This window comes from Hermetia illucens, chromosome 1 (genome assembly GCF_905115235.1).
Source record: "Hermetia illucens chromosome 1, iHerIll2.2.curated.20191125, whole genome shotgun sequence".
Classification (NCBI taxonomy): Eukaryota; Metazoa; Arthropoda; class Insecta; order Diptera; family Stratiomyidae; genus Hermetia; species Hermetia illucens.
Window position 1 is genome coordinate 88,793,679 of NC_051849.1, and position 15,813 is coordinate 88,809,491.

General features: G+C 38.7%; 1 protein-coding gene and 1 long non-coding RNA gene across 2 annotated transcripts in view; one reads left to right on the forward strand and one right to left on the reverse strand.

Annotated features, from left to right (window-relative positions):
* LOC119661121 (protein yellow-like) overlaps positions 1-12,183 on the reverse strand; it is a 34,109-nt gene extending 21,926 nt beyond the window's left edge. Inside the window, exon 1 of the mRNA XM_038070319.1 lies at positions 11,710-12,183. The gene's annotated coding sequence lies outside the window, so the exon portion shown is untranslated. The remainder of the gene's footprint in view (positions 1-11,709) is intronic.
* The window catches only part of LOC119661124, a 120,310-nt gene that overhangs the window by 43,279 nt on the left and 61,218 nt on the right, over positions 1-15,813 (forward strand). The window lies entirely within an intron of this gene.

Below are 15,813 nucleotides of genomic sequence, written 5' to 3' on the forward strand. Positions count from 1 at the left end.
GAATCTGATCATGGCGCCCTACGGTATTAGTCCAACGCAAAATCTTGTTCTTACCGCGAAAAGCCATTCATTGTCTTTTATAGTCGGTCAACAATTTTATTCTACCTTCCTCAATAACCTGATTGAAGTAACTCACTGAGCCACAGTGTTCGGTTCAAGCTCTACGCTTTCCAGGGTTTAGATACGATCCCGTCAAGTCCTATTGCTTTCCCTGATTTCATTCGTTTTATTACTACTTCGACTTGCGTAGCGCTGACAGGTGGGACTGCTCCAAATGTAGGCAGTCTTTGTAGAATTGATAGATGAAAAATCCTTTCGTTGAAATCTGCTCAAAATACTCCAGTCATCTATCCGTGGCGGCTCGTCGATCGGTCATTAATGCAACAGAAGTGTTCGATATCCTGTGTGCGATATGCGTCTTGTTATTTATGCCGCTTTTTCTGTAGTCACGCCTTTGAGACTATGACCTCCCAATATTACCTTTATGAACGTAACTAACTGAATGCTTTCTCAGATTAATTTGATATTCCCAGAATTTCCTGGTGCTGTAGTTCGATTATTCCATTCCATGGCCCCAACTTTCAAACCCACGGTTAGGTTTTTGGAGTTTCATTTTCTTCCGTCTGGAACCAAGACTTTGTATCGTAAACGAGTTAGGTGGAGAGCAGCAACCATATATGCAAATGTCAGAAAAAATCTGACGAATCGGACGAAAGATCAACTTGCTGGCTAAACCCGAAAAAGTTCAACATACAAAAAAATAAAGACTCGACCGCGCGAGCAGAGCCGCAAAACGCAAAACTTTTTTTTAGGATAGCGTTTCCCTCTTGGTTGTCTCCGCCCACTTAGGATTGTAGAGAGCTCGTATAAGCCTTATGTAGCAGTATCATCATCTCTTCACCTTTTAAGGCATTAATTGAACTTCGCTGGACCTTATATTTTTACATATTTGAGAAAACGGAAGATTTTAGAATTGGCACGCTTCCCTTCATAGTCTTGAACAACCTCCTCCACTCAACCTTTTGAAATTTTAAATTGTTGTAATGCATTCTAGGTTTTGAAACTAGTGTTAGTTTTTCGTCAGTTCGCAAAGAGGAAAGTGATGCCATTGGGAAATGCAAGTTTGATACAGAGATCCTTTTTCAAAAGCAGTCCAACGGAAATATGGCATCTAGTGCAAGGTGTTTTTACACCCTGAGATACCATAAATACGTACAGTACTACCCTCAAAGGGAATAGTGTCAGATACTACTATAAATGCATATACACTACGGGATAAGTACAAATAGAACCGTTTACTTAAATGCACAAAACCTTTCAATCTGAAACGACGATGTTGTCAACACAGAAATGACCTTCCACAGAGCGTCAAACTGGAATTTATTTGCATCCAGCTGTATAGCTGTGTAGCAATTACACTTGAGCTAAATAAAGAATAATTTGTTTTTCGGAAAACGGAAAACGAATAGACAATATTTCCAATCTATTTCAAACAAATGGAAACAAGTAGGGAAACCAGAAACTATACGCTTCAGGTATGAAAGGTTTTGTTTGCTTATTATGCAAGTATATTTGGGTGCAGAACTACCCCATTAGTACGCAGCCCATAATGTATATGTATATTTAGCATGTTAAACTACTCACTTTAATGTGATGTAATTATATTTAGTTTAGTAAATTTACACGGAGAAGACAAATTTCAGATGGTGTAACTTTATTAGTAATAGCACGATTTTGATCAAAATTAGGGATATCATGATTCATACTATAGTCAACATTACCACAACCCTAGGATAAACTTAAGGGGGGGGGGGGTTTCTAGTGAATTTCCCTAAAAGTATAGTCATATACTATTATTGACTAAATTTGATTAGATGTCGATATAGAAAGTATTTTGAAGCCTGGACGCAGTATAGAGACAGCTTCATGATTTTTTCAGATCTTTCGGTTGGGTAATTTGTGAAAATGGATCCGTTAAAGAATTCATCACTTTCGACCCTCGGCACTCCCCGCATTTCCAATACAGTACTGGCTTCAAAAAGTAATAATCAAGACCTTTCATTTGATACCCCTCCTTAAACTCAACGTAGAACGATGTAACTTACTGCATGTGTGAACATTCAAAGTCCTCACCTTCTCACCAAATTTCTTGCAAATCGATATAGTCGTGCATATGACAGACAGACAGGCAGACAGGCCGACAGGCATTGAATCGATTTTAATAAGGTTTTGTTTTGCAAACAAAACCTTCAAAATGGAAATAAATAGACACGAAGACGTTTTTTAAACCTCTTTTACGCCCATTAACTAAGATAAGTACTTTCCGCAAACACTTCCCAATTTCAGGTTTATTCAAAGCCACACAACCATCGTTTCCAAATTCTATCACCATCTGCAACCGATTCGAAATGGTGCTCATTACATGCTTCAATGCCTAGTTTACAACCAATGCAACGTTGTAAAGTAATCACTTTCGCTCATCTTGCCCACGTGATTACTTCCACCTTTCTCACTTTGATTAATCAAAGAAATCAACCTGATCTCAACTTTTCTCCACAAAAACGACCATCAACTGAATATCTTCACGTCCACATAACACCGGAAGCCTAACTACCTACGTACTTACTGGAAACTCATAATTTCCTCGCAGAAAATTCACCCTTTCATTACATTCCGAACAAATTTTGTGAAAATTAGCGGTTACGAAGACAATGTCTTTCTGTAAGTGAATTACAACCATCATTAGGTGAATAGCGCCGCCAAAACACAACCACACAAGGTAAGCAGACGTAATAAGAAGCAAGGGAACACGCGCATAGAATAACATTTAAATTCAAATTCCCATGCTTTTGGCCAAGACTAATCGTTCGAACGATCAACGAAATCTGTGACTGTATTTACTGCTTTAACACAGTAAGTCGCCTTACGTGATCGTTGGATCGAAAAGATCTCAGAATGGTACAGGTGAGCTGATAGGTCTTGGCGAGAGGCTGCAGAGGAAAGTAAATATTTATCTATTTTTGTTTACAGTTTAGATCATTCAGGTGAGTCAGAGTCTGGTTATATACAACTTTATTTTTTTCTGGAAGTTCCGAAATTTGTAGCTTCCAATTGAATTACATTTTGGTGCATCACGGGTAGGTGTTGCATTGTTAATTTCACAGTTCCGCATTTAACTCTTGATGACTTCAACCAACTTCGTGAGTGACTTATATAACTTAAGGACAAAAACTGACTGAAAGCTTAAATTAATAGCATTAGACCAGTGTGTGCCTATCATCAACGCTATAAGTCTCGGCCAATTAGCCCACCTACCGTCTGATACTTCCGTCGAAAAGGTAATATAAACTTTTGCGTTTCTCAACTTAAAATGGGTCAAGGTCCATGGAATTCGGCTCATAAGGTATTTCATCTATGGCCTCGTGAATCTCTGTATATTACAAGAACAATTCGAACAGAATGTAGATATTTTTGGAGAAGTAACATAAACCTATGTCTAGTATAATGATAAAGACGTGTTGCTGTTACGGTGAGTAAAAAACCTCTATGATACTACAACGAAAACTGGAGAAGCGGCTCTCATATATCCGTAATTCATTCACCGGAATGTTCGGTGCATTTCCAGTTATCGTTAACAAAGTTAAATAGGATATATAGATATTTACGTGCACTGGTAAATTGAAATAAAAATCCACAAAAAAAACAGCGAACTTTGATGACAAGTGAAATATTATAGATAATATTCAAAAAGATCGCGTGGACTAACTTTCCTTCCTCCTATGCTTGCCTAAAAGTGGCGTGTGTATGGTCATTAGTTTACAATTGGTGTGTTAACTAAATTGTGTAAGCACGGAGACCAAGATCTTCAGTGAATAAACACTTTGGAGAACTTCTTGAAAGTTACAATTCTTGTCCATAACGCGAAAGTGATATTCCAACATTCTTACAACACTCTCACGCACTCCTTCGATATTGGCATTTGAACGGCTTGTTTTCGGACCACCAGTGCGGTCAGTATCTCCAACTGATCCAGTCTCCCTGAGTTTTCTAAATAATCTCTTCACAGTTGACGAAGTCAAAACACTATTCCGCTTCCATTATTTTTGAGATGATGTACAATAATAAAGACACCTTGTTCTATGTATATTTTAAATAGCCCTAAATTGTCAGCTGTCAAATTGTCTTTTTAGGGCACTTTGCTGCACAAATTGCAGCCAATTCAAATCTTCATTTATTCTCACAACTTTTCACGCCTTAAATTTCCTACGTATATTGGGCTTCTGATGGAGCACTAGAAATCTTAATCTCCTGGCTCTCTCTCAACAGTCTAGAGTACAGCCACAGCCAGTTGGTGTGATCCGCAATGACTTAAGAATTCGATGGGGAAGAAATTCCTAAAGAAGTAGCCAAAGGGTGCATAGGGTCGTCAACGACCCATTATCAAAGGGAGGATAATTTCTGCTGGTGGAGAAACGGAACTAAAGTTAAGGCGCACCGTTTATTTCGAGTTTGCTTTCCATCAGCGAATGGTGAAGTTAAGAATATTACAACATCCTTGACAAGTTGATCCCTATCATTTACTCCAAAGATGTTGAGATTATTATTCAGCATACCAATGAGAATCTCCATCGCAGTCAAGAAGCAAAGGAAGAAAATCTTTTTCAAAACACTTTCACACAAACAGAAAATTCTTAGAATCGTATCGAGCTTATTATACGATAACTTTGATTCCAATACTGTATGCAAAATCTTCGGATTAGACGAGAAGAATACAGGAAATGGAAGAAAGATAGAACATGCTTCAAATGGAAGAAAGATAGAACATGCTTCATTTTTAGTAATTGACAGGAAAACCTCCCTTAAGTTCACCATAGAAACTTAATTTGGTGAAAATTGCACTATTACTAACAAAGTTATACTAGGTCAAAGTTGTTGCTTCTGTGCAAATTCAAGACTATAAACGTCAATATCATTTGAAAGTGGATACTCTCACATAATGTATGCATATATTACGTACTACATACTAATGGGACAAATGCACACTCAAATCTTTTTATAAAAGAAATACACAAAACCTTTCATACCTGAAGCGTCCAGCTTCTGGTTTCCCGACTTGTTTTTAAAGTGCATCTATTCTCTGGGTTCATGTCGTTCTGACACCCACATTTCGACCCAAGAATGTCGTTAAGGCAGTGGAACAGCGTAACGTGTGTGAGTGCTTACCCGACATTTTTAAAATGCATCGTTTTAGAGTTTACAGTTTTAATAATAGATTTTTCATAACAATTCTTACTGATGAGATGAACATCTCATCATTTTTCTAATTCTAACGATAATGGAAGAATTTTCATTCGGATAAAACTTTTATTGATTTTTATTATATCAAAACACCAAAAAAAATATCTGTTCTCGGAAAAGAGTCTCCCTGTGGCTAATTGTGCCCCATGCCTCCTTTCGACCGCTTCTGGGCCTAGAAGCCCCGCAAGCTATCGTTATCAAATCCATAACTGAATTTACCACTGCATCAGATGCAGCGTCACAACCCCCTGAGCAATTTGTTTAAACCGCGTTTCAAAGATCTTTTGTGCAACACAAAACAGGTAAAATAGAACAGCGAAAATAATACTACTACAAGTAATGTGTAGTGAAATTTTAGAATTTAGTAGCAACATTCTTTATTTTATAGGCTATGTTGCTGCTAGGATGAACTCAAAGGGAGTCGTCTGCTTGTTGGCAATATGCTTGTTCTAAAATATTATTATTAACTTTATTTGAGCAGTTATTGATATAAAAGGCATTTTGAGGCCTTGGTTTCGTATGGAAGCGGTTTCAAGTTTTTTTTAGATTTGAGGGTCGCGTAGTTTCTAAAAATGAGGCCATTTAGTAGGTGACTACACTCTGAGCTATAAATGGAATTATTGTGTAACGAAATATTCTTACCGCCGAGGTTTGGTTTCAATCCTTTCAATTTGTATTAAAAACGGTTCTAAACTTTTGATTTTAGTCAATTCTAGGACCTATAGTAGTAAATAATTGAGGAAGGAATTCAGATTTTTTTCAATCTTTTTGTCAAACAACAAAACTCCAGAGACGCAGCTGTTCCCAAAAACGGAGTGTACACATCATGCCTCCAAAAATATAATACCTCAAAACCGAAAAAAATAATAATTTAGTGCGCCATTTTATTTTGTTTTGTTCGCCATTTCTTTCCATGATAAACAAATTGTTTAACATAGAATCTGACAGGTACAGGTATATCAGGTTGATTTTCATAATAGCTCCTTCTTCTTTGCTGCTCTACAGCTCGTCTCCAGCCTTGTTTTTCTTCAACATTTGCCTCCAACTGTCTCGGTTCAGTAACCGCGTTCGCAAAATTTCTTAAACATAATAGCATTTTACCGTTGTCGTCCTTCAGTCAATTTTTCCCTTGAATACTAGGAATAATAGGTCGGTCTAATCGTTGCTGAACCTGATACCTGACTCATGTCCCAAGCGAATTGCACTGAATATTCAGCGCAGGATCATTCTGACACAGGTATTCATTATTTGAATTGCCGACTGAGTTAAGGACCGAGCTTCGCTATTAGCATAGGTGTGATGATCTTCTTGTAAATGCATGACTCCTTCCTCCTGCTTATCCATTTTGAGTAGCAAGTTTTATTCGCCCTTTGGATTCTTGTTTGTACCACTTGACTTTTACTAGCATACTTCCATATATAAAATCGGTAAAATTTGCGAAACTATAATCTCCAATAATAATATTTTGTCAAGATAATTTTTCTGGTTGCATAATGATCTTCATTTTGTCTTCATTTGTCCGAAGTTCGCTTTCCTCCGTTTCCATCAAGGTTTGAGTATGCTACTATCTAGTCGGACTCAAATAGTAGTTTCCGTATGTGAATGCTAAATTGAAAAGCATAGTGGCCAGCGCGTCTCCTTGCTTTAAACCTGTTAGAGTGGCAGTTAGCACATTCTGAACACATACGTGAACTGGACCAGTTTCGCTGGAATGTCAAATTGCAGTTATGTATTGTACAGAACTTGTGAATCTGCTTCACCGTAAATAGTTCATCTATTATAGATCGGCCAACTCTAAAGCCACCTCAATATTCACGAATCAGGTTTTCATCAAATGGTCTGCATCTCTTCTATGTCTCTTCTCTATGCTGGATAGCCTTAGCCTCAAAGCGAATGTGGGACAAACTGTAATCTGTTTAGGCGTGGAAAGTTCCTGCCTGAGGCTAATTGCTTCAAACGACTTATCTAATGCCAGCTCTACATGCCGCAAACACCAAACATACGCAAACGTTTAGCTTGATTTCGGCAACCAAACAACGCCATCTCCACGCTTGCAAGTGCGTTAGTGTTTTCTGAGCAAACAAGGAAATTTCCTGTGATTTGTGTCAAAAAACTGACACTCGATCGGATCAGCTGCAAGCACCGCTTATAAACCTACACACTCTATCCACATGTTTTAATTTGGGGCGTCTTATTGAGGTTTGACAAATGTGTGGATCCGATTTATCTCAAAATGAGCAACAGTGATGACATCAGAGATCATCTTTACAATTGACGCCTTAAATAAACTCCAGACATGGTTTTTGGTGTCGAACTTTTTGGTTGTCCTCAGTGCTTGAATGAAACGAGCAGATTGTTTTTTAATTTGGGACTACCCTAACGTATTTATTTTTTTGTAACCAATGAGGAAGGAAGGAACTGGCTCCCGAAATAGCGATACCTGCGATTGAATACTCTAGGTTTGTTCCTAGTTCCGTTTCATTCAAATTTGAGTCGATGGGTAGAGATTTATCAACAATTATACAACTTTATAGCCTTCACAGTAGCTTTGATAATTTCAGATTCATTTGAGGTCAAGATAAAAAGGAAGGCAAAAATTTTGAAGGACTATTCCACAAACTGCATTTGGATCCTTGAAAACTGAATAAATTTAACAAGTTTTGGAAATAATACTGAAAAAATACTCAAAGGAAAATGCGTATCTCTTAGATACAATAGGCGGGATCCTAAATGCAATAGCAAGCAACAACTTCGAAAACGACCGCACATTGGAAAAAGCCTCTGGACTGAAGCTTGGCAGCAACGCTATCGTCTCGGATAAAGCGAAATGAATCATCGAAAGTACAACTTGCAGCGAGAATGGGCTTTTTGTTCCAAATCTGAGAGCCATCCTAATGTCGATACTCAAAACAGTCGACAAGGCACACCGGCTTTTCCTAAAGGAAAGAAGGCTTTAGACATCTATCCAGGAATCGAACAAAACGCTAGAATGATCACAGTCAGACAGAGATTTATTTTATCTTCGAAGGCCACACCCGCAAATACAGGTTGTCCTACCCACTAAGCAAATTGAAGCCACAATTTGAATCGACTTTATACTAACGATCTAAAAAGCGGGAGAATTCGAGCATCTGATTAAGGAAAGTTGTTTTGTGAAGTTTGTGCTTTTGAGGAAATGTATACCTATTTTCCGTTCATTGGAAATGTGTTCTGTATCAAGAGCAAAGCTGACACGACCGCAAAAATAATTTAGGAGCTTCATAAGGTGTTCATTGTCGTCATACTTATGTTGAAACCTGTTAGAGAAACTTCCTTAATTGAAATTGGCGAGTTTCTTTATAGACTCGCTTCAAGTTCTATTAAAACTTCAATCGTCAGCTTTTGCTATCGACATCCAGCCGTTCTGATTTGTCTTGAAAATTGTTAATTTGTTTTGAAGCGTATGAAATTATTTTAATTTGTTAAAGTGTTAATTTCATTTGTTAAAGAGTTAACTTCATTGGCTAAATAGTTAATTTCAGTTATCAAAGCATTAATTTAATTTGATGAATAGGAAATTCGTCGTTTAAATGGTATAGAAAATCTCCAAAGAAGGAGGAATTTAATAACACTCGACGAACCTATACAATCCGTGCCATACTAATTGGAAAACAGTGCTCTGGTTGGGAAATCTCCTTATAATTCTAAGTGGAGGTTTTTGTAACCAATGTCAGAAAGCGAAACCGGACTATAAGCCTAGCAAACGGAAAATGAAACGTGTTTGTTGCCATATCCTGCATGCGAATGTACAAAGGAAAGCAAAGAAACCAGCACAAGTGCCACTGCTGAAATCTGGGTTCGAGATACTATGAACTTACCAGTTTGAAGCCATGATCGAGAGAATAACTTCATCTGGGGTTGCTATTCTTAAAAAACATTTTTTCGGCATTTACCTTATACCGAATTAAATAATACCTACCTTCGGAAAAATTATGGGACCTTAGAAGAGAGAGAAAGATATCTAAAATCCTAAATGGAGCAGACTTAAAGTCCATAGCTATTGAGAAGGGTATGACTTAATGAGAATGAAATCCCAGTCTTTGGTTCCTTGCCTTAAACATCGATAGAACTTTGGTGGCAAGGACGCTATGCCTAGCGTGATGTTAAGGAGAAAATAAACTGCAAGGACGTGAATAAAAGATCTGTCAATTAAGCAATATTATCTCAACTCGCTACTACTCCAGGAGGCGGGGAAGGACGACATCGAATGAGTCATATAAGGTACGACTCATAAATGTATATTTGGTCGAGATGTCTAGAGCGCCTAATATAATAGTTCGCTGTGAATTAGAATTAGATATTGTGTCACAACTCGTCGCGCACTTAGTATGAATACTAGTAATCGCAATACGACAAGCCAGTAGATGGATGACTGCACACTGATTCACTCTAGTTCTCAGAAAATCCGAAGTATTCGTCTTGATCAAAGGAAGAGTCCCCAAAAAATGCTGAATCAGTTGATGGGGCCACGGTCTAGGCAAACCTGATGGGAAAATCTCTCAACATAATGATAGATTCGAATGTGAGTTCCTTGACGCAAATTCGGAGTGCCTGCGCCCCGACCAACCCTGCAACTGGAATATTTGCCATTGGCTCACAAACTACCAGTTGGGAAGAAAGAACTCACACTTTCAAAGAATGATAGTAATCCTGAAAGAGCGGATCGAGTGATAGATATAACGTACAACTCATCAAAGGTACGATGATGATTGAGTCGAACTTACGAGGAAATTGATTGACGCAGCTGATCAATGGGCGCGAATATTTTAGTGCTTATCTGAACAAAATCGATGAATTACCGTTCGAAAGCCTGATTGTATTTACTGCATGTCAGCTACACTAATTCTTCAGTAAAAACTAGAAGCACTGTCGTCAATGATCTTTGCTGAAGGTCAACTCTATGTTTCCAGGCACCTTAATTGAAGCTAAGTTGTAAAGGGAGAACATGTGATACTGGGCAGCACAGCTTACTTCTTAAGTAGGAAACCGAAGTTTTTCCAATCACGGGTTGTGCTCTTCCAAACTGAATAGGTTCAACTCGACGTACTGTAATACAAAATTCCATGGCAGTATCCGAGGAAAATCTTTTAGCCGGTAGTCTGCATTAGAACAATAGTATGACACCTCATCATAAAAAAGAGATCTTAGCGCGCGCTTATCACTTGCACAACACTGTCTGTGATCCAAAACGAAATTGATGAAAAATAACGCTAAGAAAAAAGGTTGTGAGTCCTGAGCACCAATTGAATGGGGACGAGATATACGAGTATATAGTGTAGACTTTGGTTTGAAGAGCTCAAGATTCTAGATTATTTCATCTTATTACCATTCATAGAAACACTTCTGTTCCGCGCTTCCAGTAATGTATGTGCGAAAGATGGATATAGCAGAAGAATGGCAAAAAAATAGTAACCAGTTCAGTTCAGTCAAGATTAATCTGCGTTCTACAGAGTCCAGAAAACCCACGTGTGAACACATCATCAACATCCACAACAAACAAATTAGAGTTAGTTCAAAATGTACACTAATAATTTAAAAATAGGTTATACTCGTCATAATTCCACACAAAATCTTTACCCTCAGCGATCGGGCAAAAATTCCACAGAAGTTCAAAGAGAACTTCCATTTCTATTACCAATTCTTATATTCTAAAGACCATTTATAGTGACATAAGTCTCACCAAGTCACAAATAAGGAAATAACTAGAAAACATTATGAAATTATCTCCATCGTTGCGCCATCAGAAAGAATTTAAGCAAATTTAAATCTAATTAAGTCTGGCCATTTCCATTGTTACAGCACCATCTCTTCAAGACAATAGCGAAGATGAGCCTACATAGAAAAACCCGTCATTCATATCTAAGATGTCTACGAATTACAAATATATCAGAAAGAAGTCACCCAAAGTAAAAGCTGTAATATTCACAATTGCGAAAATATTCTAGAAGTGGATTTAGGGGAAACAGAAAAAACCCAAAAGACTCTTGGTTCCACCAAATGAGCACGGACACTTTATGAAAAGCAATAATTTGTTTGTTTGTCTGCCCAAAAATCACATAATTCACATTATCGTGGCCACTTGCTGCCAGTGCTCATATAGCAGCCATGTATCTACGTACAAAATAAAAATTCAAGAAAAAAATAACGAGAAGACAAGAATAACGCACGTAAATTAGAAATTAACACGTTTCCGAGCTTAAGCTATTTATTACACAATGGATGATTTTGAACAGCAACAAGCGGACTTACGTCAGCTTATGGAAATCATCTTGGAAAATATAATACAATTTCTGTTTGTGAGATTTGGATCATGAGAATATTACGCGGCGAGGAAGGGATGGGTGGTGAAAAGACAAAATGCATGTTACTTACATAAGTCGAAAGCACGATTGATTTATCCAAATGATGAGAAGGGCCACCCCTCCGTACGATAAATGGATTAACTTCTGCTCACTTTTGAAAGTTTTAGTTCCAAATTATGCAATCAAGTTCTAAGGACACCACTGATTTCAGCAAGTCACTCAAATGAACCAAAGAAACCAATTTCTAAGTTTACCACAATGAGGCCTTCACCGGGGCGTCATATCGAAATTTCACTTTCTACGGAAATCACCATTATCCACTCACCTAATCAGTAATCAAAGAACGCGCTTGGACGCAAAGCAGATCACCAAGATCCCGATAACATAAATTACGCGGATTTATGACACCACCCAGATTTAAGAAATATAGTAAACCCAAGCGTGGACGGAGCAGTAAGTCGGATGAGTGCAAAAACGAAATAACTAGATACTAGCGTTGACTACCCATTTATAAGATACGATCGCGGTTTGAACCTTAAGATGTAGTCACTTAAGACGACAACAGGTGAAAACAAATAAGACTCCCCGCGAGAATTACATATTTGCCGACAATAAGATGTGATGAATCGACTGTTGACTGTTGCTACATTTTGAGTTGTAAACAGAGACAACATCGCGGACAATGGAGACTTTTTTTCGTACATTACTGCTGAGTTAAATGGAATGCGTAAGTAGTTAGGGTAAGTGCGCTCAGAGCCTGAGAAGCAATAGGTGGAAAATGCACGAAAAACTACACACGAATTATGTAATGATCAGAGGGTTAATAAACTAAACAATATTTAGAAATTACCTCATGTGGGAGGTGTTCATTGCGCTCTTCATGCCATTGAGTTTCTCGGAATTCAAGGTCTCCAAAAATAACAAACTTCCGAATGAAATACAAATGAATTTTCAGTTGGGTCCGATTTCGAGAAAGGTCTGGTTTTTCAGCAAAGGGAAGACATGAGCAGGACAATTCCTATGAAACAGAAAACTGAAATTTATCCAAGTTGGTAGGTATCAGATTATTCCGGGTTTAATTTGTTATAAAGCCTCAGATTTGCACACCTAAACCTACACAGACTATATCTCGAAAATAGTTGATGACACCATTCGAATTCGCGTTTGGTAAATAACCAAGAATAAAGTGCTTCTCCTATTTTTTAACACATCAATTTGAGCATTCTGGAATCGGTCCTGTGGTCTTTCCACCAATCTATAGCAATTCCGTCGAATTCAGAAATTCTTTTGCAGATACACACTTAATGTACGTATTTACCAAATCCGACAGCAATTACCAAAGTTTAACCCAAGAAAATTACTCTCTGATTTACTAATTTACATAACGATGCCAAAAGCGAATTATCTGGCCAGAGAATCACACCAATAGGCTTTCGTCAACATAAGACGATTTGTGGGATTTTTGTGAGATTTAAATTGAGTAGTTTTTTAAGGGGGCTTGCGAAAGAGTGGATGACCACCGATCCTTCAGAACCTGCTCAAGGCATAATATTGTTTTGGAACCGGAAATTGCACTTCTGATCTGAGACTTTGAAACCCGGAATATGCACTACCTGCGCAAAGCCGGCGTTTCTAACGGACTCGTCGAACAGCGCAAGCTAGATTCGTGGTTCAGTGTTGAACTTCTGAGTTACCGAAATATTTAAAAAGAGAAAGGATTGGTTTTTAAGGTTTTGTGTGAAACGAAGTCTTATTAAAATCGATTCAATGTTTGTCTGTCTCTCTATATTTTTTAGCTGTGGAAAATCCACCATGGATACGCATCTGGAATTTAGGACACGCATGCCGGAATCTTAGCTACTAAAACCTCCCATATCCACCACACTCTCTCCATGGGAGCACCGTTCTGGTATTGCTTTGCGGGGCTGTTCAGTTCTTAACTGTTCACTTCAATTACAGTAGCCACCTTTCTATGCTTCCGCTGCGATTCTGCTTCTTTTAGCTATGGGGGATCCGTTTTACCACTACAACTACTGTGCCTGTATTAAATTTCACCATGTACCTTACCACATTTTTCACCATTAAATGTGTATTTAGTTCCGTTTTTAAGGTTTTGTTTTTTCACCGAACATAGTCATATGGGGTATCAAATGAAAGGTCTCGATTAGTACTTTTCGAAGCTTCTCTTAGTTTGGAGATTTGTTAAAAAGGCGGGGAGTGAGAGAGGTGGAAAGTGATGATTTCTTTAACGGACCCAACCGAAAAATCTGAAAAAAATCATGAAGCTGCCTCTATATGGTGCCCAGGCCTCAAAATACTCTCCATATCGATATCTGTTCAAATTAAGTTAATAATAGTATATTATCATATTTTTGGGAAAATTGAGTAAAACCCCCCTTAAGTTTATCCCAGAATTATAAAGGTTGGTAGTAGTATAAAATATAACATGAAGCATATTATCTCCAAGTTTGATCAAAATCATACTATTAGTAACAAAGTTACAGTAGCTCGAAATTGACTTTACCGTGTAAATTTACAACCCGAAGTACCAATTCTGACATCCTAAATGCATAAACATAACGGGCTGCGTACAAATGGGATAATTCTACACTCAAATATACTCACAGAAGAAACAAACAAAACGTTTCATTCGTTTTGAGAATGATGGGGTCCTAAGTCCGCATCAACTTAATGCTGGACCAGACCAAATGGGAAGCAACTTACTCCCTCTTTCCTGGTCCACGGACCCCTCGCTTAGGGCTTGCACCCAAACTTTTCAAAAAAGTGAAGCGATGGCGGCTTTACGGTTTCTTACCAGGGCAGAGGCAAATCATCAGACGCTGCCTCACCTCTGCGCTGGGAGCAGCGTGACCGTAGCGGCTCGCAAATGTTGAGTGCTCCTTTATATAATTCGTAGAACACGACATGACTACGGTCCAGCATTAAGTTGATGCGGACTTAGGACCCCATCATTCTCAAAACGAATATTTCAGCTCTGGCCAAGCTCTGGTCAATAAGGCGGATTTGCGCTCAATATAATTTGTAGTCATGTCGTGTTCTACGAATTATATAAAGGAGCACTCAACATCTGCGAGCCGCTACGGTCACGCTGCTCCCAGGGCAGAGGTGAGGCAGCGTCTGACGATTTGTCTCTGCCCTGGTAAGAAACCGTAAAGCCGCCATCGCTTCACTTTTTTGAACACATCAAGAAAGCATAAGATCATCGGTTGCAACGCACATAGTCGAAGAAGCTTATACCATTCATGTCAACTAGAAAATTATAGGGAGCAACCGCACCAGGCGCGCAAGTTTCACCAACAAGTCAGCAGGATGAAGTCTTACACCCCTCGATGCTGATCCTGCCGAAATAAAGAGGCAAATCTGATTTCCGACAGAATGGGTATATTGGAGCGGTGGATTGAGTACTTTGATGAGCTACTGAACAACCAGAACATCGGCGAGTTGGAGGTCCCGCCAACTGAAGACGACGGACATATACTGCCATCACCAAGCATAGAAGAAACAATCTGTGCAATTCATTGGCTTAAAAATCATAAGTCGCCAGGAGCCGATAGAATTACAGCCGAATTAGTTAAATATGGAGGCGACTAGTTACACCAAGTGGTTCATCAACTTGTGTTCAAGGTGTGGGAAAGCAAATCAATGCCTGACGATTGGTAACGAGGCATTATCTGCCTCATACATAAAAAGAGAGATATCTCACAGTGCAGCAATTATAGAGGTATCACGTTGCTGAGTACCATCTATAAAATATTCTCCTTTATCTTACTAGGCCGGATAGCCCCATACACCCAGAACATCATTGGCCCATCCCAAAGAGACTTGATTCCAGGCAAATTAGCAACAGATCAGATTTTCTCTGTGCGGCAAGCGATGGAAAAACTGTTGGAATATGGACATAAGTTGCACCATCTATTCATCGATTTTAAAGCCGCTTATGATAACATAGCCAGGGTAAAACTGAGGTACGATCTTCTTTAAGTCCACCCAACTACTGGCGCATGCTAACGATATCGACATCATGGCAAGAACGACCCGAGCCGTACAAACTGCCTTCATCCAGATCGAGCAGGCGGCGCGAGATCTTGGGCTGCACATCAATGAAGCCAAGACAAAATATATGGTGGCAACATCAGCACCGAAAACCAACCAA